We start from the raw sequence: 26,408 nt of genomic DNA, 5'->3' as shown, positions 1-26,408 counted from the left end.
CCTAGCCTAGTGGTTAGAGAACTCATCTGGGAAAAGCAATTTCAAGTTTCATTCCTCGACCTCTTGCAAAAACTGGACCAAAAAAAGAAATGAACCTTAGAGCAGACAACACAGCATCCATCTCTTGCCTGAGCTCCTTCCTGGCTGCAGGAAGAAGGTAATACCAGTCCTACCTCTGCCTCCAGTGGATAGTAGAGTGATTAAAAAAAGAATATATATATATATATATATAAAATAAAAAAATCACTTATGAACAGAAGAGAGTGTTAAGCTTCCCCTTGCTTTATTTCTGATACTACAAGCATTCCTTTCCTTCCAACACAGTGACCCAAGATTAACAAAACTTGGAATAACCAAGGACACATTTTCTTTGAGACAAACATGAATATTCATGCCATGGTAGATACATAATTTTAAAAGCCATCGTCAGTCTATCCATCCATTCCAGTTCAAGGCATACTGAATACTATATTTAGTCTCCAGCTTCCCAGATACAGCATGCAGCAGAGGGAGAAGAAATATGGGCTGTGTGGAAATTGTAAAGGGATGTATTACACAGTAATTCATGAATCTATTGTAGCTAATGCTGTTATCATGAATCTACTGCTATTTACACTGCTATGATACGCACAGAAGCACTCTGTTCAGTTTTACATATGTAAATTAAACATATAAAACTGTACATTTATCCTTATTAGGCTGTGAAATGTTATGACTCAAATGTGACAAATAAGTTATTCATAGGTAACAGTGGCTATCCATTTTGCACAATTCCCTGCAGACCACAAATACCTTTATAGCCTGATGAATTTCCTGACTCCATGGCAGAATGAGCCAAATAGGTTTTAAATATTTCAAAGCATTTCTGAATAAGATAGTGGAGAATCCATTCCAGATCCTATTATATTCCCCAGAGAGAATAAATAAATAAATAAACAAACAGACTTTTCCATTTTGTTTCTTTCTGGTTTCAGTTTCTTTTTGTTTTGGCTAATCGAAGAAAGTATTGCTTGGCTTTAACAGAGATAAAGAGTCATTTGGGTTAAAAGCCACCCTGATGACTGCCAAAGTCCATCTTCCTGCAATGATACGGAGTTGAGACTGCCTTGTGTAAATAAGTTTTTTATATTTTGTCAGTCAGTATTCTCAGATTTGAAAATGCAAGGCTAGGTTCCCTTATTTGCCACTGAATTTGCTCATGACATAAAGAGGCCCTTAAATACTTTGCATCTCATACTAATATATGGAATGCATATCTCACAGTTCAATGTAATGTATAAAGAATAAAAGGTACTTACACAGTATCATAGGCACGCCCTTGAAATGTCCCAGGCATTCAAGAACTTATCCTAGGTAATGGAACAAGTTCAAGAAAAGGAAAGAAATGTGGAATTGATGTCAGCGATCTGTTCAGTTTGGTAAAAGAGCTAAGTATCAGAGACATTGTGATCCTCAAAGTATTATGAAATTAATCATTATCTGTTCTCTGGAAGTTCAGCTTTTCCTGTTTGTTCTAGGATTGGGAACACTACACAATGGAGGAACTGTTAATCAAGAGTTACTAAATAAGCAGAGAAATTAGATACTCCCGGGTAGTCATCTCAATCTTTTAAAAGTATTTGTTTATGGCCAGTGGCCCTAAGAGAATATTAAGCTTGAATGATGTTTGATTCAGTCTAGGATGGGCATTCTCTAAATCTTATGGTATGTAAGAATAAGCCATTTTTCCTCCAAGACATAAGTTTGAAAAGGGTAATTGGGAACCATTACAAACTTTTCTCCTATACAAAATACTTCACTCTATTTGAGACATTAAATTGTGCTTCAGTGCTTTTAGTAACACAGTGTTAGATAGCATATGCTGAAACACGTTATTATGTTGAAATGTCATATTAAGATAACTTCTGAACAAGATATAGAAGCCAACTTGATAGGACTCACAACAGAACTGCCAAATGTTTTGACAATGTTAAAACAGAATGTTTAAACTTCTTTCCCTTCTTCCCCCCCCCCCTCCCCCCCATCAGAGATATTCCATTGACTGGCTGCTGTGAAACATTCAGATTTTGATGAAACTTCATTATACGGTAGTACTGTGCTATATATTTGGTTAATGACCTCTAGTGAAGATAACACAGGCTCTAAGTGAACATGTGCTTGCTGGCTAAAACATCTACATGATTTTACCATCAGTTAGGGAAATTTGATAAAACATTTTGTGCTAGATGTTGGAGGCTGCCAAATCTACCTACTAGTCCAGTAGAAGTGAAGCTGCTGCAGCTCTGTGTCCCCATGCCCAGCCCACAGGACAGCTGCACATGGATTCCCAATAGGCACACATATGCCTGCCCAAAATATACATATACACTGCTGACCACACAGTAGTACAGACAGAAAATACAGCATACATGCAAACATGAATGGAACCAATGGCTTGATCCTGTCCCTGCTCAATGTCTGACCAGGATGGAAATCTATTGGTGGAATATACATATGTGTGTATATACACATAGGTATAGATACAGATATACGTATATAAATCAACACACAATATGCATCCCTCTAGTAACTGCCTCAAACACCCAGCCTAGCCTGTAGCTGACCTCCATATCCCAGGTCACCCTGATTCTGGCATCCTGTATCCCACAACCCCACTTCAGCTACAGGTACTCAGATTTACACACATGCAGACACATGGGCCTTTGGGATCTGGTCTTTGAAGTAGCTAGCTCTTGAATTTGTGGTCTCCCCAGCAGCTGGCTCCCAGACCCCTTTAGCCTACATGACAGCTTCTCTAGTTGTGTTTACTAAAGAATTACACATATATAAACACATAGGATTGAAGTTACACAGGGAAACATATGCACACCAGTTGTCTCCTGTTGGCAGCCTCTTAGATCTGTGGTCAACTGTGACCAAGGTCCCTTCTCCAGCTGGTGCCATTTAGATTTCCTCATACATACATAAATACATATATAGATACACACACACACACACACACACACATATACGCACACACACACAAGTCCCTCTCCTAGGACAATACTTTGAAATGGATATTAATAATAAGTCGTAATTGGGTGCAAAGCTTCATTAGGCAGGTGTCACCAGCAATAGGTCTATATCCAGCTGGCTCCTTTTATCCAGTTTTCACTGTATTTTCACATTTACACCTTTCCAATCCAATCCACCTTGTTTCCTCTCTTTTCCTCACCTCCAAGCCTTCTCCTTCCACTGCCCTGGGAGAAGCCAAGATGTTCCTTTTGCCTTGGATAGGAAACCAGGAAACCTTATAGCTGTTGTTACTCCTTGTCACAGCCTCATACTCCTTGTCAAAAGACACAAGAAACCACCTAGAAGTAGTGGAAAAAGTCTGGGAAATGCTGATCTACTGATGTACATCTAATTATAGTGAATAATAATCCTGGAGATTTTAGCTGTCCCCAAGGCATAATCAGGAAAAAACACTTTGCAAACTTTTATCTACTGACAAAATTCCTTATGCTATTTACGCTAACACACAAGCTTTTGCTTAAAAATTAAAAATGAAACAGCAAATGAAAGAAATATATGTACAAAATATGTAATGGATAATAGTTTCTTTGAAATTCTTTTTCATTCAGTGTCACAGTTAACTGATGTCTTATGAGCCACCCACCAGCTGATTTTTATGTAATCGCTGAGCTCATCTCACAGTTTGGAATTCACCCAAATCGTCATATACTTTATAAATTCATTGATCCTGAGCTACCATCTCCAACCTTTTGAAATGCCAGGCCTGCTTGTTTTTGCCATCTCTTTCCGTTATCCAATTAACGACCACTTTTCATTCAGTAAAGTGATTCTAATCCACTTACGTCTGACTACATGTATTCTTTGCAGTTTGTGGAATAGAGGGTCAGATCTTAATCTTGTGTAAATAAGAAAAATTCAAGCAAAACTGAGGAATACCATGATGTCAATGATTTTAGACTTCTTTCTACCTAGTGAGGACAAGGCTATGATATGTCACTTTTTTTTGTACTGAATTTTCCTTTTTTTTTTTTCCCCCTTCACGGAGAATAATAGTGATCTAGTAGTAAAATAGCTTACCATCTTTCTTCTATATTCTGTATTGCTCTTAACTCTGTTTCCTGGAAATTAAGTCTACCACCTCATGAATCCTGAATATTCTGCTTGGATTTTCTATCAAATTCTACTCTTGGCTGCATTGATTTACATCAAAAATAATTATCCTGATTATTAAATGTGATATACATTGTGCTACTAGGAGATTTTTTTATTTTATTTTATTTTATTTTTGGAGGGGGGGGCAGGACAGAAGATTAAAATTACAAAATTGTGTCTGATAGCTGTTTAAAAACTCTTCTTGTTTAAGTAAAGGAAGAAGACACCATGAAAGTAAAACAAGCAAATTGAAACTGTAAAATTAAACAATTTAAGTCCTAAGTCCTGGTGAAAGACTTAGATAAAAATATGTATAATTTAATATGCACATTCAGAAGAAATTCACAATAGAACAACACAAATGGCTATTTCTGAAATCATAAAAAAAGCACAGACAGGTGAGGGAAGTCCTTGTAGCAATTGCATTTAAAATATGAATTTTCTATAATTTATTTGTAGCTTTACTATTTCACATCTGATTTGTCTTTCTTCTCTTTCTTCTTTTTCTTTTATTTCTTTATATGCTTATAGCTTTTTTATTCTTTGGATATTTTAAGACATATCTGACCTTTAGAATAATTCATTTATTTTGAAGGTTGTTCTGTATTTGTCACAATACATCTGAAGCATTTAACATTTAAAATAAGTTTTACTTTTGATGCCTAGCAGGAAGGAGAAGGAAAAAAAAAGGAAAGAAGAAAAAAAAAAAAAAAAGCAAGCTGTGGTTATGTTGTTGTGTTTGACAATTGTTTTTTATTTCTAAATATGCCAAGTCTAGATTCTGTAGAATGAATGGCATTCTGCAGTTGTTCTCATCAGTGTCTCTGTCTCATGGCCTGTTGAAATTTTTTAAACGTTCTTACAAAAGTGCCAGTATTCATTCAGTTTTGTATGTTTACCTTTTATATCAGAATTTATATGGGACTCATCCCTTTCTGCACCCTAGTAAACTAGATAGCAATATGGTATCTGCTCAAAAGACCTACAGTATGTAGTATGTACATTCAGCTTGAGCTCAGGTGTATGGGGGAGCACAATAGAGTAATGAAATGTGAGTTGATATATAATTCATAATATCAGCATATTTTAAGCATAATTATTGCAAAAATATGAAAACATTATTTTCTAAGAGACCACTAATGAAAAAATGAGTTCCAGAGGTGAGCTAGTGCCCTTGACATAATGTCATCTCTGATAGTTTCAATACCAGCCCTGAAAGCTTTACATCTCTTTATAATATTCCCTGGTTTTGAGGTTTTATTTTCCAGGTAATCGATCCTACAACTTTTTCCACTCATAAATATGCCAGTAGACACTTGCAGAAAACAAATCTTCCACTCCAGGGTCTCTCAGTCACGAACCCTCATGGGTTCATTCTGGATTTACAGAGTAGGAATAACTCTGATGTTCTTGTACTTATTAGTTACTAACTGGGCTTGAAACGAGAAATTATACTTATTTCCTGGAATTTCCCGAGTACAATAAGCAGGGAGACTCTGTTTTAACTCTCTCAGTATTAATTGTTGGTTCTGAATCTGCTGACTGGCTTCACTGCTCAGTTGACAGTAGTGCTTGGTAAAAATCAGTTTTGGTAAGAAATACCTAATGGAGTTATTCAGACCCAACATATAATGGCTAAGAAGGCAGTACCAATGATAACAAAACCAAGTGTTTTTTTCCACCACACATCTTATTGCATCTATTTTTTTTTATTTATTTTTTTTGATTTGATAAAAGCACACACATTGATGTGGGATAAGCTCACGTCACTTAGACTGCCCCTAAGGACAACAAGGAGATAGAGAGATGGGGCAGGAGGTACCTTTGAGACTGTTGCTCTTGCAGTGGATTTCTAGGAACAGGGACGTATCCATAGGTCAGAATATTCAGGTCAGGTTTTGACCTGAATTAGTTGGAAGGTATAGGTTTTATTGAGCATATCTGGGAAAGCAATGGGAATATAAACTGAGAAAATCTATTAAGAAACTCCCTATTTAGTGCATTTCTGGACTAAATATATTACATCATACACTATCAGATCACTCAGGGGATTATGTCTTCGCATTCTAGACTAATGCAATGCTTGTTACACGCTAGGACCAGAGGTGAAGTCTTGAGAGACATGGGATTAGACAGCTGAAATCCATAGAAGCCTATGATTTATGTAGGTTTGCTTACTGAGCTGACAATGTAATTTGCCAGTTTGTACTGGAATGGGGTATGAAAAGAAGTGAGATCAGTGATCGATTAAAAGCAGACAAAAAGAGCAAGAAAAAAATGATATGTTTGTATTTTTGACACTATAATGTTGTTAGAAATCTGTGTGCTATCAGAGGATGAAAAATTATTTAGTAAAAAAAATATTTAGTAAAAATAGGCTGATTTTTTGTTTGTTTGTTTGTTTTGTTTTTTTGTTTTTTTTTTTTTTGCAATAGCTTTGTAATAGAAGAAATGGTATTTTTTACTGGAAGACCAAGTAGCTAAGTCAACATTGTAGGGTGAAACATTTCAAAAATTATGCAATTAGCAATTTAAGAGATTTCATAATTCATGCCAATGTCAAAATATATACTTGGACTGCATTGAGTGGCCATCCATCATAATTTGAAATGTATTTTCTTGAGGGTCTCATTAATAGCACCTTCAGTTGAATGTTTCAGCCTGTCTAGATGCAGTGGGTTGTTATGCTTTTGAAAATCATACTTTTGCCTTTTCAAGTTGCATGTGGGTATAGAAAACTAGACCCATTTCCTCAGGCATGTTTTTCTACTTCTACAAAGCTAAAAAGATCTTAGTAATATAATCTAATATTCTGTCAAGTTTAGTAAAACATATACTCCACATATTAAACTATAAACCTAAAAAGTGGATTTGGAAAATAAAATAGGATATAATGAAAAGAAAAATAATACTTGAAACAGAAAGAACAAGCTTGTCCTCAATGTTAAACATTCTCTTAATTTCTCCATTGTATTGCACTTTATATGGCAAGGTTTTGGTAGCTGGGTGGCTGTAGGGTCAGCTTCTGTAAGAGATTACTAGAAGCTGCCCCATCTCAGATCAGAGACAGCTCCAGCCAGCTCCAAAAGGGACCCAACAACAGCCAAGGCTTGAGCCAATGAGCACCTCTGTGAGCATATTTAAGAAAGGTGAAGTACAACTGCAGAGCAGAAGATAGGAGAGGGGTGACAAAATATCAGAGAAGCAGCCCTGCAGTCCCCAAGGCGAGTGCAGCAGGAGGGCAGGAGGGGCTCCAGGCACACAGCAGCAGTTCTCCTGCAGCCTGCGGAGAGCTCCTGGTGGAGCAGGCTGTCCCCCTGCAGCCCATGGGTCCCATATGGAGCAGATCTCCACACTGCAGCCCATGGAGGAGCCCCTGGTGGAGCAGGTGGATGTGGCCTGGAGGAAGCTGCGGCCCATGGAGAGCCCCCGCAGGAGCAAGTCCCGGGCCGGAGCTGCAGCCCGTGGAGAGGAGCCCACGCAGGAGCAGGGGGTCTGGGGGGAGCTGCTGCCCGTGGGGGACCCGTGCTGGAGCAGTTTGCTCCTGGGGGAGGAATCCCATGGTACGGAGCCATGTAGGAGCAGTTCTTGAAGAGCTGCTGCCTGTGGGCAGCCCCTGCAGGCTCAGTTCGGGAAGGACCCTGCATGGAGCAGGGGCAGAGAGGGACTGTGATGGAGTGGCGGAGGCGAAGATTCAGGGACTGATCACTGCCCTCATTCCCCCCTTCCCCTGCACCGCTCAGAGGGAGGAGGGAGAAGAGATTGGGTAGGAGGAAGGTGTTTTTAGTTTGCTTTTAGTTTTACACTGCTCTAATCTGCTAGTGATAGGCAATAAATTATATTAATCTCCCTATGTTGAGTCCACTGTGCCATAATTGTTGAGTGATCTTGACCTTATCTCAACCCATAAATCTTTTTTTTTATCCTATTTTCTCCCCTAGTTCTTTTGAAAAGGGAGAGTAAGAGAGCAGCATGGTGCAGCTTAGCTGTCTATTAGGATGAAACCACGACAACGATCAGGAAAACACAAATATTGAACACGACTTTTCAGAAGTAATATTAAACAAACATCATGTGCAGTGGTCTACTTTAATCAAGATCTGTGAAACTGCCACTAACGGTAACTCCCTGTAAAAAGAGACATAAGCAAAACACTAGTTGTATTCTAGAGAATAAAGTGAATTCTAGAGAATAATTATGAGACCTTCTTACCAACTACCATAATCAATATTAGAAGATACACAAATACATCTAAGTTAGATTAGCTCAGCTTGTAAACCAACATTAGCATCACTGGATCTTTCCCGAGGATGTTTAATAAAGGTCACTGTGTCCTGGAGCATCAAGTCAAAGGCTAAGTGTGGGTTAAGAAAGCAACAAATTAAACAGCCAACATTATGGAATGCTTTTTCATTCTTACAGTAATAAACATTTGGGACAGTTTACTTCATGCATTTTTTTTTCTTTTCTCTTTAAAATACACAAGAACCCAAAAAATAAGATTTACTCCAGAGAAAACTACATACTGTTCTTGATGATTGCTAAGTTCTCCTTGGCCTGTATTCTGATTTGTTTTGTTATTTGGGTTTCTATAACATATTTTCAGCAAACTAAAGACCCATTAAGTCAAAGAAAACAAATCTCAGATTTCTTTTTCCCAGAACCTAGTGACTGAGAAAACAAAATTAATGTCTAATCATGAAACATGTTTTGGTCAGTATCCACAGAAAGATGCATCCCCTAAAGAGCAGTACTACGCCAAAAGACTAAATTATCTACTCCTAAATGCCTGTCTATCCCTTTCAAAGACATTCTCTTTTGATATTTCAAGACTGTGTATATATATGAGTTAAAAGCACTAGTAAAAATATACACAGAATTTGAAATAGCTAATTAATGATAAATGGACATTACATGAAAAAAAAAACACATTATTTTCAGTATTTTTGTTGTATTAATCAGCAATTAATAATATATTTTTTTATAATTGGATATGTAATAATCCAGAAAAAGAAAAAAAAAAAAAAACAGTTAAATATTATGAATAATAAAATTTTTCAGGCATTAGTAATAAGATGTTCTAAGCTGCAATGATATTTATAATTCTCATTTTCATAAAGGAATTATTCTGCAGCTTCCATTCTGGCAAGGCAAAAGAATTATGCATGGAATTTTTACTACAAACTCAAAATTAAATCATATATTAAATCAGAAATTAAAATATTTCCACTTTATAAGACTGGTTTATTTAAGATAGCCTTCCTTACTGATTTCTTTGGGTTCTCTTCTGGCTGTATTTGGTGAGATTTCCTTTGGTTGGATCTCAATGTGTCTTTAAATCTGCCCAGTGCAGTCTTTTACCTCTGTGTATTCAGGGGTGTGTAGTCAGGGATGAATCTGGTCTAGGCATTTACTACTCCAGTCTTATCAAAAATTTCAGTAATATCTGGGGAAAGCCCTGCCTGATCAGCTACTATAGCCGCTTCACCGCCACGGTGAGAAAAGCAATCAAGAGGAGAGGCAGAGAATATTCTCTCAAATGTTGTGCTACTAACATCATTTTCATCAGAAGAAAGGAGCACCTATTAAGACCCAGAAGCTCAGACATTTCTGTTTCCTCTTGTTGTCTTACAAGAACTGCAGTCTGTTCTCTGTCTCTTCAGTGCACCTTTGCACTGACTTGGGAAGATATAAAGTGGGTAGAATGTTTTCTGGTTCCCAAAACACTGTGAATAATGTGTGTGGAAGACAAAGGGATGAGCACAAGCTCCCAGGATCTCAAATTGGTCAGTCCAGGAGAAAAGATTCAATAAAAGATGTGGAGGAAGACAAAAATTAAGGGAATTTGCACAAGTGAAATAGGTGTTTTTTTTTTTTTTTTTTTTTTTTTTTTTTTTTTTTTTTTCTGTTTGTTTTGTTTTGTTTTTTAATTGCATCAAATAATGATTTTCCTGCAGTTAAATTGACTAAAAATGACATTAGAAGTTAAGGTCAGGAGAGAAAAGTAAGCAGTTCTCTATTTCTTGAGAAATTCATCACACAAGATGTCCTGGTGTGGGAACCGTGGGAACCCTCACAAGACATATGTAGCTGATTACTTTAAGGGAGAAAAAAGAATTCAGACTTGAGTCCACCTGGAAGCAAACCTTCTTTACTGTACAGAAACAATAAAAAAATAATATTCCAGGAATTTGCAGATAGTTTGAGACTGATTTGACCCTCCCACCCCCCCCCCCCAAAAAAAAAAAAAAAGGCTTCTAAATATGCATATGCACATTTACTTGTTGAGTTCGTGTTTGAAGTTTGGTGACAATTTAGTTGATGCTTTCCCCTTTTGTTGGCTACAGATTTACTGGGTAGGAGAAGATAATTCTGCTCTTATCTGGCCTGAACTCACTTTTGTGCAGAGGCCATCAATGTATTAATAAAGTCAGGATGCTGGCTGGCAAGGAAAACTTATTGGAATAAAAAAATAAAATAATACTAATAAAAAAATAAATAAACTAAACAAGTAACAGAAAAGCAAACTCCATCTTCCATATGGATAACCAGACTATTGTTTTGTTCCAGCTCATCATAATTCAACATGATATAATTGAAGTAATTTGTAACATAATTTAAAGTGCTATTCCATTTATGCTGTGCTGCCTCTCAGAATATATTTCAGCAAGTGCTCCTTATTGGATTAAATCTTGCCTCCCAACCAAAAACAGATGAAGCAGTTCATGTAAGGTGAATGGCATCTGTATGTAAATAAAATACAAGAGGCCCAGCAATCCTCTCTGTAATTCCTCTGACATCAGTGTGTCTTTAATTCATAATCATACCTAGACTCATAATATGTTTTTTCTTTTTTCTTTTTTTTTTTAATTATCAAAAGCTCTAGTTACTCTCAAAATAATAATTATTACCCCCTCAAAATAATAGCTATCACCTCCTCCCAAATATTTTCACACCAGAGCCTTCTGATGATAGGCTCCATTCAGTTATGAATTCTGTCAGTGATGATCGTGTTTGTGAGCAGAAACTTAGAACATCATTATAGCAGACAGCTAGGACATTTAGACTTTAAAACAAGTTATATATTATAACAAAAGCAGCATAAATTGAAATTGATTTCATTAGAGGAATTTAACACCAGAACAATAATGGCACTGATTTTTCTTTAGGGACACTGTTGCATTACAGTGTTGCTTCACTAAATTAAAAATGTTATCAAGTTGGCAGTAAATTCTGGAATGTGTTACTGTGCTAACTACATGTCTGTTTAATGGCTGAGAGCTCATATATAACAATGGAAACATATAGCACAAATTAAAAATAAATAAATAAGTAATTCCAGGAAACTTTGAGGGCAAATATTGGAAAAAAAAAAAAAAAAAAAGGAAAGAAAAGAAAAGAAAGAGATAAATTTATTTAGTGAGTAGCTTAATGATCCAGTAGCACTGTTGCTGCTGCAGTTAGCTTTTACTGTTACTGGAATTGTTTATTGATTGGAATATTGGAATGACTACATCGTTCACATACTGAACTAGGAATATTTGCAATTCTACAAAAAGAGATGTTTCACGCAAATGAGTGGGGAACTTTTAAGACCATTCTGGAACTCATAAAGTCCTCAGTACTGGTGTGGAGAGAAAATAGTCGTTGATATGTTAGATTTTAGTTGAAGGTGAAAATCCATTTGACAGGTTCCTATTCTCCTTTACTGGTTGAGCAGTACATGGAAATGAGATGCCTGTCAACAGCTGTCCCAAGGATATACCTTGAGGACCAGGAACATACAGTGGAGTGTTTTCTCCACTCCAAGCTTCTTCCTTATAAAGTGAACTATGTACGCTAAGACATACACACACACAAAACAAAACAACAACAACAAAACATGATATTATATGTGTGGTGGAATTTATCCTGTTAGAAATACCCATATTCCTCTTCATTGACAAGCCTCAGAAACACCCATAATTTCCAAGAACCCATGTGAAGATCAGTAAGTCCTGCTCTTGTTGTCTGTTTTGTATTAAATAGTTGAACTCACTTAAAAATGAGAAACCATAAATCTTAATTCATGCAAGCTGCACTGCAAATATTAAGATCGATTCACTTACCAAAACAAAAGATGTCTAAAGTGAATTAAGATGTGTAAAGGTGGTCAGCCTGGCATCCACTTGCCATTTGACAAGCCTAGAGACTTCCTGTAAGACTTCTTTCTGAGACACATCCCAAAAATCCCAGAACATCTCAGATGCTGATAGACTCCTATTTCTAGGTACCTGAATTGCTTCTATTGCATAAGCATCATGAGACAGCTTTTCATTTTATCACAGTATTCTCCTTTTCTATTTAATATCATGTGTTTATAAGGTTACCTGGAACTTTCTATTATAAAATTATGCTTTCAAATATTTACAATACTATTCAACTTTAGCCACTGAAGCTGAAATTTTCTATCTCAGGCTTTGTATGGAAAGCATCTGCAAACACGGCATGATAATATTGGAGACCAGAATCACTGGATCACAGAAAGAGAGATATCACTTTTTCTATGTTTTATAACTATCCCTTGAAAAGCTCTGTCAATGGCATAATTTTGAATGTGACATTGTGCCTCTTGCCAAACTCACAACAATTTGACAAAATTACAGATCTAAAATAAAAAATCACATATCTTTAATAAAGACTTCCAGTGCCTAACAGAGACTGTGTCTACTCTAAGCATGCTTCAGTTCTTCTTGGCTTCAAAGTTACTCTCCCAAGAAGATATTAGAAGCTTTCACCTGATTTAATATAGGTCCTACAGTTTAGATGAAGTAGATTTTTGCTTGCATTCCCAGTTAGTGGCCTGGAAAAGGGAGGATGAAATTTGATTTGATTTTTAAGATGTATGGGTGTAGGGAAAATTAGCTGATGAGAGGGCTAAAGCTGCCAGCAATCTGATGAAGCAAAGCAGAAAGTGGTTAAAATTATATAGTGAAGCCCAGAAGTTTTGGTGGTGAGACTTGAGGGTCAGGATGTGAGAAGACTTCAAATTCCTTTTTTAGAAGCAGTTGCTCCATGAAACATAGAACGGATGAAGCTTGATTTTCTTTTTATTTATATATCCACAGAGACCCTACCTCAATTTCATCTCCTTATCAAACTCACCTCATTCCCAGGACCTCTACATTTGCCTTCAGCTCTTCCTTGAGCTTTCCCCTACACTGCAGTGTTCCTTTGGCCAACTTGTAGAGAAACAATTGTGAAGGAAGCCATATGTGTAAGGTAGAATTATGAACTCACAAAGTGGCTAGCCAAATATAACAGGTGAGACTTTTTATCTATTTGCTTTTCCTCAACAGAGGAGTTAACTCAATTTTCACATAAACTTCCTCAAAACAACCAGTAGCTCACACACACGCAAAAAGTAAATAAATAAATAAAAATAATAATAATAATAATAAAGATTTATTGGAAATTGGGGAATAGATTTAAGTTTACACGTGGACAGATTGCCAGCCTTTTTTCCTTGGAAAACTGAACTTGAAATGATGGCATGTTGTCTGAGCGTAAATTAAAATAGAAGACAACAACTTAGGTACTATAATGTTAGGATATTTGGGGTTGTTATAACTTTGTTTAACTCCAATATCAAAATTTCTCAAAATCCTTAACTTCTGGATACTCAGCTGTCCAACTTGACTGTTTTTTTGTCCATATGTCTTATGAAAAAGGTGGCTCTATAAAAGCTAAAGTGGGTAGAGGAATCAAAAAGAAGCAATAATTTTCTTATACAGGAGATTAATTCCCTTGGTACAGAACAGAATAAAGAAGATTTTATTAGTATTATTTTTAATTAATATTATTAAGAAATAATAATTATTATAGGAGACTCTTTCAAAGCTTTTGCTAATATCAAGGCAGCTGATCCTACTGTTTGCTGCCATGAAGCACTCTGAATGTTAAGCATGCACTTAACTTTAAGCACATGAATAGTCCCAGAGGAGCCTTTGTCGTTGTTTGCATGTTTGTTTTCCTGTGGATTAAAGTCACAATTATGAACATTTTCTAGTCCTGAACTCTGAATTAGTGTATCTACTGGGGGTGTGTAGGAGATAAACAAATACTTCAGTCAGGAGAATTAGAATAAATCTCTAGCACATAATTTAGTTCATGTTTCCTTTCTTGGTGCTGATATGACTAATAAAAAGAGCAATATAAAGAGAAAAAAGTAGTCCAGAACACCCGGCAGCAACCTCTAGAGGACACTGCATGAAATAGAAGGAAAACTGTTCCTGGACAGCTACTCTGATTTCTAAGTGTTCCTACGTTGCCTTTATAGCCTTACTTCTGATTACTCAGTCGATTAGGTAAAGAAACCAAGCTCTTTTTGTAACCTCTGCTGTGCTGTGAGAACAAAGGTTCACAAACACATAGGAACTGTTTTGAGGTATTAATTTCCTCTTCCCTTAAATTTATAGATGTAAACAATACGCAAAATTTAGAGTAGTGTCAAGTAAACAGCAAATTGTTTTTTTGTTTTTTTTGTTTTTTTTTTCTCCATGTGAACATATGAAAATGAAAATAGGAAAATGCCATGGGAAGTAGTCTCTTTTATAACCATGAATCACTATGTTAAGCTTGTCTCCATGCCATGAAAGAAATCCCTTAAAGAGTTGAACTGGGATGCTAATGACAATGGCATAAGATTTATGGCCAGGTATTGACAGGAAGCACTAAAAATATCCAAAGCTGCAGATGATTTATAAGACACCATTCCCTAGCAACTGCAAATGCAATTTATATAGACTTGTAAGAACTATGGTTCATAGCAGTACTTTTAAACAGTGATTTTAATTGGTAGTATGCTGAATGCATTAATTTAACAAACAATCAGCACAAGATAGACAAATATAATAGAAATACGCTATGTATAACAGAAAATGAATAAAGGAGAAAGTTCAATGACTGCCAGGGAAAAACATGAAGCATAACGATCATCCCAGCTTGTTCCCTTTCCTACTTATGCCTAGGTATGAGTGATGACCACAGTGGCAGCAATTCTAGTGGATGTTGGATTATCTGAAGCCTCAAGGAGCAAAGACAGGGTACATCTGTCTTTGGACACCTGTGGTCGCCTCCCCCTCGTTCCTATCTTAAGCAGACCCATGTAATGCACGGTATCCTGTGTGCTTGGACTTGGAATAAAGCTCTAGCAGAAACTCCTGCACACGCATAGGCTCAGCAAAGGTGTATGCCACCTCACCTTCACCTTCAGAAAAGCTCAGTGGTTAAGATTAAGATGCGCAATTGAAAAATAACAACATGAAAAAGAGACTGCCATTTCTGTGAATCACTTATCCCAGCCAAATGGGTGATTTGTTTGAAAGGGGGTGAAAATCTTCCTGGAGTTGTCTCTTTCTTCATGGATTGTAGGGGAGTCTAAATGACTGGTTAGACCATGATTCTGATATTTTGGAAGACTACAGTCAGATAAGATCCTACTCTCTATGAAGGCCTCTTTATAAACAAAATTAAAAACAAACAAACAAACAAACCGCAATAAGGTCATGAAAGAGCAAGCTACTTTATACAAACATATTGAAGAAAATTCTTCTTTCTGTGCACAAGATCAAGTCTTTTTCAGACAGAACTTTGCTAGTTCAATAAGACATCAGGAATAAATTTATTCTAACACACTCAAAAATTTAAAATAAAAACCACAAACCACAAAGTCTAGCAAAATTGACATCCTGCATGTTGATTCTGTATTTAGTTCTAATGTGCTTAATAAAATAAATTTAACTTTAAAGCCAGTGTTAACATTTTCAAATCAGCAAAATCTTTGAGGTACTTCTTTGTGCAAATAAAGTACATGTGCTTTGATAAATGAAAAGGAAGAGAATACAGAAAGTTTGCAGGGAAATATAGAAGAAAGAGGTATAGAACATGCAGAGAGCAACTTGTGATGACAGAAATGCCTGTGAGTAATGACCATTTTGAGCTGTGCTACCTGCAAGTGCAAGATGACCCTTTGGGTCATCTGGAAAGTCTTCAGCTCAGGTCTCTGAGATAAACTTGAATATTTTATCTCTAATTTACTTGGCTAGTCAGGACAACTGAATTCTTACTAATTGAATTTAGTAAGAAACTTTAATGTCAAAATTTAGGGTCATAAGCTTTGCGCAGTATTTTAAGGCAAAACTGTTTTTTTGTTTGTTTTTCCCTCCTGATTTTTATCCCTGCAATTTGGGATATTGGATCCCATATATGAATAAGTTGAAGAAATAATGCCAATAAAAAAATAAACAAACTCCCAACATCCTCACCTGTTTTAATAGAAGCTGCTGATGAATAATGCAAGTTGGAATAAGTTACAAAGCTTTTTACTTTCCATTATTCAAGGACATAATTGTTTTTTCTGTTCTTCTTTCTTGGGGGTAGGCCTTTGTTCATCACCCTACTTTTATTTGCAATCATTTTCTTCTCTTCTCAGTATTCTGAGCTAAAACTCTTTGAATTCAATAAAAGTATTTCTCTAATCCTTTAGGGTACTCATTTCATCTAAGATTAGCTCCCTCAAAGTTTGAAGTCCAGGTGAAGTTGTGGGGAGCTTGGGGTTGTCCTCTTCTTGCAGATAACTAGCAATAGGACAAGAGGGAACTGCCTCAAGTTGGACCAGGGGAGGTTTAGGTTGGAAAGCAGTAGAAATTTATTTTCAGAAAGAGCATTCAGGCATTGGAACAGGTTGCCCTGGGAGTGTTAAAGAAAAGATTGGAAGTGGTGCTTGGGGACATGGCTTATTGGGTGATATTGGGACATGGATTAGTGGGCGATTGTTGGACCAGATGGTCTAGGAGGTCTTTTCCAACCTTACATATAACATCAACAATTTATTGTCCATAGAAAGTCATCAAATAGATATCTCAACAGCCAGATTTGTTCTACCCTAGACAGGGCACATACAAGAAACAGAACTGTTGACTTCTAAAGATATTTCTTTCTCCACTGAGCAGACGGGGAACCTAGAGTGCTGTTTTTATTTATTTATTTATTTTGTTTTTAATATTAGATATTTGTCTACTGAGTTCACAAACTAGTAACATTTTCAAAGTACAGAAATTTTGAATTCAAGCATTCCTCCAGTTTTAAAGTTCTGCATAAAGGCAGATAAAAATAATTAGTTTCAACTTTCCTGTAGAAAGAGCATGTAATTTAATACAGAAACTTACGAGACCTAAATGCAAAATGATTTTGAACTCAGACATCAAAACATTGCTTTCAAAATGTCAAAACTGCACGTTTCATTTTGTTTGCAAATCCTCTCTCCCTTCTATCTTCTGCATTTTGTTTTAAGATCTTTTTTTTTTTTTTTTTTCAGGGAAAAAAGGACTTCACCACCATTTTCATAGAAAGAGTGAAATAATACTCCATCAACTCCATCAGGTTTTGCCAATCACTTATCCTCATGCATGATCTTTTACACGAAAACTGTCAAAGTCATTATTGTTCCTCAAGATCTCAGTTGTTTGGATTGATAACAGCTAAGCAAACAAATACAGTCTGCTACTGATCTTATCTGAAAACTGTTTTGCTTATACACACAGCTGTCCTCTGCATATGAATGGTCTCAGTGCTATTTCCAACTCTTTTGATCTGTGTTGTACTTGTTTCAGTTTAATTTAGACAAGACAGAATCCCTTTGGTATAGGAACATTCTGGTTTATAATTGCTACAGAATGTGTGCAGCAAACTACAATGGATATGTGGGAGATAACCTCCTGGTTTTCTTTTTCAATTTAACTGGAATTGGAAAGAAGTAAGGCTAATCACACAGACAAGAGTTCAGATTTGCTCTTGGATTGGTATTACTTGTTCTTCTTAAGCTAGAAAAAGAAGTTCAGAGCATAGAGATCTGGTCGTATGATATTATAGACCTTATAACTATTATCAGGTTTTTACCTTATAGGTCTACTTTCAATAATTGGAAGCTCTTCAATTCATATTTGTTTCCAAAACTTTTTCCTCTTATCCTTCCCATTTACTCAGCTCTGCTTCTTATACATTTGTCTAAGATTTGATTTCCCCATGGATGTGTTCTGATATTTGTAATAGATAGAATACATACCTCCTGTTTCTGCTTTTCCAACATCCTCTGTCAAAGGCATTAAATAGGCTCAAAAGCATTATGCCACTCTTTCTGTACTGTAGGAATGCAAATAATTTTGAAATTTTGGATACATGGTATTTGTTTTTTTTTTTAAACAAATTACCTCTATGTAAAGGAAAGGTAGTCTAGTATATACAATTACAGCAAAATACACCCTTCCATATTCCAAATAAATACATTTAAAGGGAATTTCAGCAGATAAAAAGGCTGTCAAATCCCTTGTCTCTGTTGCTTTAACTGAAAAAAAATATGTCCCTGAAGAATATATATATACACACACCAAAAAAATACATCTTATCTTTGTTGTGAGAATCAGTCTTTTGGAACATTTCCTCATTCCCTCCATCCTGCAGGACCTAATTTAGCATCCAGTTCAACTAACAAGGAGATAAAACAACTGTTCACTGATCTTGTTAACAGGAACTAGAACCAATAGAGATACTAGCATCTGCTGCTTTATTTAAGAAAACACATGAATAAAGAAACATCCATGAATAACATCAGGATGTAAAAGACGTAGGTGTGGTTCCCATAAGACTTTGAAGACAGTCCCTCATGGGAAATTACTGGTTCAGATACAGAATAAATTAGATGAAATTTAATAGTACACATTAAAAACAAAAACTTTATTTGATAAAGCTTATTCTATAAGGTACCAACTTGGTTGGAAATAATAGAAAAGAAAGATACTCTAGATACAGGGTGATCCTAGGATGTCTGTAAGTCTTCAATGTGACAAAATCTGAAGACCTAATAGGTGAGATACTTTCAACAGTAATAGGAAAGCACTAATATTTTTTTGTGTTAGGCATTTGTAAAATGTTGTTAAGAATACTGTATTCAGTTCTAGTTACCTACATTCAATAAGGTTAAATATAAATTGGAACAGGTAAATGAGTAGTCTGGGTAATCACAGGACATAAAGACATCACTTTTAAAATAAAGGTTGCAAAGGAATGTATTTGTTGCTAGTAAAATTTGAAGTGAGAGTTATTAAAGCAGAACTGTAGTGTATACTTGAAAACACTGTCCGTGAAAAGATTTAAGACAAAGAACAGGTGGGATTGTAAGAGGTTGTAAACACAACACCCTTCCAGCCAAGATGGTGAGGTTTCATAAACAAAAACAAACTCTGTGTAGTTTTAAGTCTATGAATGGCTTTTGTCTGTGTCAACAAGCTTGAACCACTGATCCAATCTTCTGAATGCAAGTTGCAGGGTAAAACCTTCTACAAGAAATGTTAAGCACGTCAAAGAGGATAAAAAAAAAACAAACAAAACAAATACAAACAAACTAAAGTTGCTCAGCTTGAGTTTTATGCTGGGTTATCTCTGTTTCAAATGCTAATAAAGACAGAAACAGCCTCATGCATTAACTATATGTGCATGTCTATATCCATGTCCTGTGATAGACTAGTGATATTTCCCTTTACTTCCTATTAGTTCTGGAGAGGATGTAGCCAATAGCAGTAATGTCTGAAAAGGAAATAATCATGCCAGGAAATCCAATTTCACCTTTCAGAAATGCCAATACAGTGGTGCAATGTCTTATTTGAAAACAGATATTACACAGACTGGGAATGGGGAGTGAAAGATATTCTGGTTTATTCAGACTTCTGTGAAAAACAATAATAATAAAATAGAGGTCCCCACATCAGTGATGTTTCATTTCTTGTTCAGCATCAAATGACCATAAACCTGTTCTACAATGAGGTAAAAGCCACTTGTTAGGTGATATTGCATGTAGTTTTCTTTATAGCTTTGATTTACCTTATTCCCAAAGAAACTGATCTCTGTCTTTATAAAAGGATCAGTTTGAGTTTACAAAGTTTATTATGAATGTCCACAGAGGTATAGCAATTGTGTATGGAAAACCTTTGCACTATCTGAGCTCACAAAGGTGGCTGAACTATTTACTCAAAGTATTTTTCTTTCCACACCTAAATCATGCACAAGAGACTGTGAATACTTACCTGCTGTTTACATGTTGTTTATAGCAAGGCGTGTTTCATCCAAGGAACATCCCTAGAACACGACTACTTTTAGAGAGCTAAAAGTTTGGCTAGTTGTAACTTCACAGATTTATGGATCTTCAGCAAGCAGGTGATCAAGATTATTTTTTTTTCCCTTGATGAGAAATGTTCAGTAACAAATGTATTTTTCCACTACAATATATGGTGGAAAACTTTCATCTGATTTATCATGCGTTATATAGTTGCCTTGTAGTGTAGCAGCTATACACGCTATGAATGCAAAACCATGTGATTGGTATACTAACTTTTTTTTTTTTTTTCCATTGTTGAAAGCGAGAGGTAGGTACTGGAAAGTACTTGTGCCCCAGAAGTACTGAATTTTTATTTTCATTCTAGTTTAGGACTTAATTTTTTCACATCTATGACTAGGCCACTGAGAAGAATAGCCATGAAGAAACCTGTTAACCACAGGTCTCCATTAAGCATTATCCATATCTACAGGGAACTGAAACAGATTTTCTTTAAGGCAAGAAAAGCCCTTCAGAGTACAATTAACCTCATCAAATTGAATTTTTATCTATTTACTTCTACAGGATCTGCCCTGTGTGTATTTACTGGCTTGTGTTCCTTTATGCTACATTGTTTTGCTTTAAAATAACATTGTTCACTTCAACTTTCTTACAAATTATAGCCCTTCAGGGGGATTAGTCAGGAGTCTTATGCAATAAACCTAAAAAGAAGCGGAGGGAATATCAGCCAATGATTAATCACATACAGCTCCCAAACAGAGTTTTCTGTTCCCTTTACCCACATTTCATGTGCAGTCTCTTGACTTCCACGAAAAAGCTGAGTTCATCTGTGGATAACTTGGTGGAGGTGAAGAGAAGATAAGCCAAGATTCTTTATTAAGCTGCTGCCAGCAAAACGAATACACGGAAGGACTTGAATTGGCAGTTAACTCCAAGCTGTTTTCTTAAACAAAACACCCAAGCAAACAAATAAACAGCCATTAAATTCTCCACAGCAGAAAAATAAATAAATAAATAAATAAATGAAATCACCACGTTTGGAAAAGACAATGTTCTTTCAAAATTGGTAAAAAGATAAGCATCTTAGGTTGCTAGAATGATCACACCAATCACAAGCTTTGTGCCCACACACTTTATTCAGCAGATTTCAGAGCATATCTAATGTTGAATTAGAGGTCCTTTACATGTGTTCTTGGGATTCAAAATGAACACAGCAGCATGTCTGGACTTAACTTAGCTGATTTGTTGTTATTTCTGTGTGAAGCCAGGAGTTGAACTTGATCATTATGGGTCCCTTCAAGATATTCTATGATTTTCTGACAACATGGCAGACCAGAAGAAGAAAGTAGACCCCAACTCCACAGCTAAAGATAAATGAACACTGATTTTGTAATTAAAATCCACTGTGCTAAGTAAGGGAGACTTATTTTACCAAATTGGTGGGTCACCAAAAAGTGAGCTATCAGCTTCTTTGTTTCTGGGAATTACTTGACAGGAGTTCAACTCCTGTCAACTTAATTGTCAATGCTTAGCAGAGTTCACTTGGAAGCATATGTGAAGATGTCAGAACACTAACATAAGTATAACCACTGGACTGAAAGGAGACACAGGTGGTACAGATTACTACCACAAAGGATATGTATTAAGCCCTCAAGAGGCTGGGGCCTCTTTCCTCTCTTTCTTAGTATAATATCAGTGTAAGGACAATTCTTAAATATAGTACTCATAAATACATTCATAAATATAGTACTGTTAATAGCAGTGTAAACACGGCGCTAAGCACATATAGTGAGTACCTACCCCCTAATTCTGCCTGGAGCAAGAATACTAAGCAGTGAGTAGAACTCCTAGGCAATATACTATATTCCATCACTATCTTGACTAAATAGCTGGGATTTTCTCTGAAGCTATCTGATGCAATAAATATTTCAATGACCTCATGAAGAAGCAAGATGGCATGACTACTCAAACTACTATAATTAGTTATTATTTATATTAGTTATATAATAATTAGTAACATACATGACATTATGTGCTTATGTTGGCTGTTGTCCAGACTGTAGAACTGAAGTCTTCTACAGCAAGCCATTAATGATGTCTATCCATCTCTAAGATAACTCTAAAAGAGGTTGCCTTGTGTCCACCTCACCTCCCTGTATTTGGTAGGGCACTGTTGGCAAGTGTGATCGAGTCTGGTTCCCTTGTGCTCTGAAAAAGACAATATGGGCTGCACCCAAGTGCATGTGTGAAGGATCCATACCTATACAGGACGCAGGTATAGGAATAACAATCTCAAGCTTTCTTTGCCACAGAAAGTAGACAGAATTTGGATTTTTGTATTAGTTTACAAAGTCTCATTACAATACCATTCTCATTCCTTTTCTGGCCTCCTAGTACTAGAACTGAACAAAACAATTACAAATGTTCAGGACTTGCTACTTCTCATTTAGAAATGAACTGAACATTCTTATTTTATAACGTCAGCATGTGCAGGGATTAGTAGCTTGTTTTACAAGCATTATGTAGCACACAATTCCCTTGTTCCAGAAGTTAAGAACTCAGCTACAGACATTTTGCTTGGGACTGAAATTTGGCATGCACTGCTTCATTCATAAGCATAATTCTTTCAGCAAATTGCCTTTTCATACTTCAACAAGTCTTTTTGAACAGGGAGTTTTATTCTCTCTGCATTTCTACTTCTCCTTTTTGTTAAAAAGCCTTTTTAAAATAAAATAAAATAATAAAAAAAAAAAAAAACACAACAACAGAAAACTTCATAGAAAGTAAAGCAAAGCTTCTATTCTTGCTTTATGTGTGCTCAAGAGAAAATGTTACTCCATGTTTCTAATTGTTCTCAATCTCTACAACATTTCTTCCTTCCTTCTGTTTGAAATAGAAAAATAATAATAAAAACTGCATTGAATTAATATGCACTAATGATTTAATTCCTATGTATTTCAATATAAAAACTATAAAAATATAAAAAATAAAAGTTAATGAAACATTAACTTTTAATAAGAGTCAAACTGTGTATGCCACTGCATATGTATACCACATATTCCAGTATGTGTTAAAAAAAAAATAAATCTATGTTATGATAAGACAGACCATCCATTGGAGGAACCTGATTCCTAGCTTGGGCTCAGGCTTCTAACTTGTAAGCAATAATAATTGAGTAGATAATTCCAACTCTGGATTTAAGTTTTATACACTATTTTTTCCCATCATTTTGCTTCCCAAGGGTATTTACACAACAAAAAGGACAAATTACCCCTTTAGCCTGTGATTGCTACTTGACCTGTCAAAAGGTGTTATTTTCATTTTATACAAGACCAGCTGATAAAATTTGATGATCTTGTATAGGGTGTGAAATTATTCATGTAACTCCAGGTTTTACTGCTTCTCATGCCATTTTTAATCAAGTCCCCTTTACATATTTATTAGCTTCCTCAGCTGGTGACATAAATCAAAGAATAGAAGTCATTGAAGAACTGAGGACTCATTTCAGCAAACACTTATATGAAGTTTGGTCCAATATCACTCTTAGTCTCATTACAGCAAAACATGGATTAAAGTAAGGAAACATATGGCACCTCTCTAAAAACAAAAAGTTTCAAGTGTTATCTAGCTTGCATAGTAAAGTTTGCAGGAATTATGTTTTGTCCATCCAGTCCTTGCTGTTTTTGCCTGCAGCATTTCCACTGGAGAATATCAGACACTGGTGGCTGCCACTGCTTTTATCTCAACAACAGGTCTTTTTTGAGTAAAATGTAGCAGCTAAACTCTCACCTGGACATATTAGTTTCACGTGACCTCCTGTGTGAAATACAGCATGTGTTCAGTGATTAATGTAAGATAATGGTGAAGGTAAAGAACAGGCAAAACAGTTAAACATTTGGGAGAGAAGTGACCAGACAAATCAGAATGACAAGTCTTGTAGCAAATTTAGGTAATCAAACAATTCCAGTGTCAGTGTTTTGCCTTTTTTATTTTTTATATATATTATTTTTTATTTTTTTATTTTTATTTTTTGAAGCCTTCTGGACTGGCAAATTTTGGAGTTGGGATTGAGTAAAGAGGTTAGAAAGGAAACTAAGCACGTCTAACAGGACTGCCAGGATTGTTAATGCCAGGACTCTTAATCCAAACAGCTCTGCAGCATTTGGCAGCACTCAATTCCACTTGTGAAACAGGAGAGACAAATAAAAAGAAAAAGACTGAGCTATTCCATAATTACTAGCTAAGATTCAATTTGTGGAACAGCTGAAAGAAGTAAGAGAAGGACACATCAGATTAGAGGCCAAAACTGAGGGTTTCTGATCTTCTGAGCACTTCTAATTTGCTGCATTGGAACCACTTTGCAAATTCTCCTCATCTTTACTGAGAACAGTATCAGATGTTCATTTTCTGTGATTTTTGGGAATGTCTTCTTGGAACACCAATTCATAGTGTTAGTGAAAAGAACCATAGGTAATGATGAAAGCAGTTTGGCTACAATTTAGAAAACAGTTATATTATTTCCAAGGAGAATGGAAAGCTACAGATCTGAATCATCTAAATTAATAGGCACTTTGGAATGAAGCTGAACAAGAGGTTAGCCAAGATCTTTGCTGTTAGAAAACACGGAGTTTATGGTTGCATATAGCCAGCTGTGTATGTCTTTAAGCCTTTAGGAGGTAGTCTGATGCCAAGGGTAGATTTGCTGCAAATTTAAATACTAAGAAAGCAGATTTTGATGAATATAATATTTTGAAACATTCCTGCTTGCTTCAGCCAAAATAAAATAATAATAAAAAAAATAAAGCACATACTGAAAAAAAGAAATCTGCTTTAGCTTCCTAAGAAGTAACAGAACATTTATTCCTGGAATGACAGGGTTGGGGATGAGGGGGAAAGAACAGAAAAGAAAGTTGATAGGGAACGTTCGTTGCAAGCAAAATTGACTGCAGTATAGGAAATACTAATGCGTATGTGCCTATAGTGTATCACATACAAGACATTACATAGCACATCTACTAAATCAGCATTCCTCTGCACCTAGTAAATATAATAACTAACCCCAGTGTTTAGATATTTCATCACCTGGATGTGTTAAAATAAAATGTTTCTCCTTGGCCTCGTTTAAAGTCTATTTGAAGGTCCCTGCCAAAGCTGAATCCTGGGTCAGACCTACATTTGTGATTGCAGCTGAATTAGTCTTTTTAATTCTGTTCTCTGCCCCTCCTCAGTTCAGTCTGGTGCCCTTTAGTTTAAATTGGAATCTGGCAACTTCCCAAAGACTAATAGAAAGTTTGCTGAGACAACATTGTGAACATCTGACTGCTTATCTAAACAGTGTCCCAGTTTCCTCTGTATAGGAAAACTCTTACAAGGAAGGAATTCAAGAGCTAAACATATTTAGACCAGTGAAAAGGCAGTTAAGAGGGTTTAAATCATAGTTTACAAGTACTTTTGAGGGACACAAGGCACTAGATATTGCACTTTTGTATTGCAGAATATATGGGGAGTTTCTTTGGTCAACTTACCTTCTGACTGTGATAAAATACAGGCTTACCATCTGCATGAACAGTCAGAGAAGGCAGACTAAAAGAAAGCAGAAACATTCATTACTACCATTTTTTAATCTTTTCAGACATACATGAAATACAAGCTTTGAGCATATATTCAGATAAGTTAGATAGCAGTAGACAGCAAAAACAGAATATGCCCTTTGCCAGGAGAGCATTTCAGTGTTTAGTGCATCTAATCAGCCAATTGAAATAGAAAGAATATAACTCACAGTAAAATTATTTACTTTCAGTTCCAGGCCATTGGCACAACGTTGTGAAGCAGATTTTGGTGCACAGAGTTTAATGGATTTGAAAAGCATCTGCTCTGTCCCTTTGCTAATTAAAGGCTGTCTTCACACACCTTAAATAAGTTAATGAACAAACTGTGAATAATTGTGCAGAGGGCAATTACTTTAAAGACACAGGACAGTATTTCAGAAATTCTGTGATACCAACACCTAAGTCAATTTTACAGGCAGTGAAAGAGCCAAAAAGTTTACTAATGGTTATGTGGTTATGCTTGTGGCCCTAAACTGAAAAATAAA

The 26,408-nt window shown here is 35.9% G+C and overlaps 1 long non-coding RNA gene across 1 annotated transcript; it reads right to left on the bottom strand.

The window, feature by feature from the left end:
• Positions 1 to 273: 273 nt before the first annotated feature.
• LOC137855183 (uncharacterized) lies at positions 274 to 26,188 on the bottom strand. The gene is made up of 4 exons (XR_011095569.1): positions 26,094 to 26,188; positions 25,840 to 25,897; positions 1,299 to 1,349; positions 274 to 525 (listed from the first exon to the last, which is right to left on the bottom strand). It is a non-coding gene; the product is annotated as an uncharacterized lncRNA (long non-coding RNA).
• Between the last annotated feature and the right edge of the window lie 220 nt (positions 26,189 to 26,408).

Source organism: Anas acuta, chromosome 4 (genome assembly GCF_963932015.1).
Source record: "Anas acuta chromosome 4, bAnaAcu1.1, whole genome shotgun sequence".
In the NCBI taxonomy this organism is placed as follows: Eukaryota; Metazoa; Chordata; class Aves; order Anseriformes; family Anatidae; genus Anas; species Anas acuta.
The sequence above is the reverse complement of the archived record's forward strand: the minus strand, read 5'-3'. Positions and strand labels throughout refer to the sequence as shown.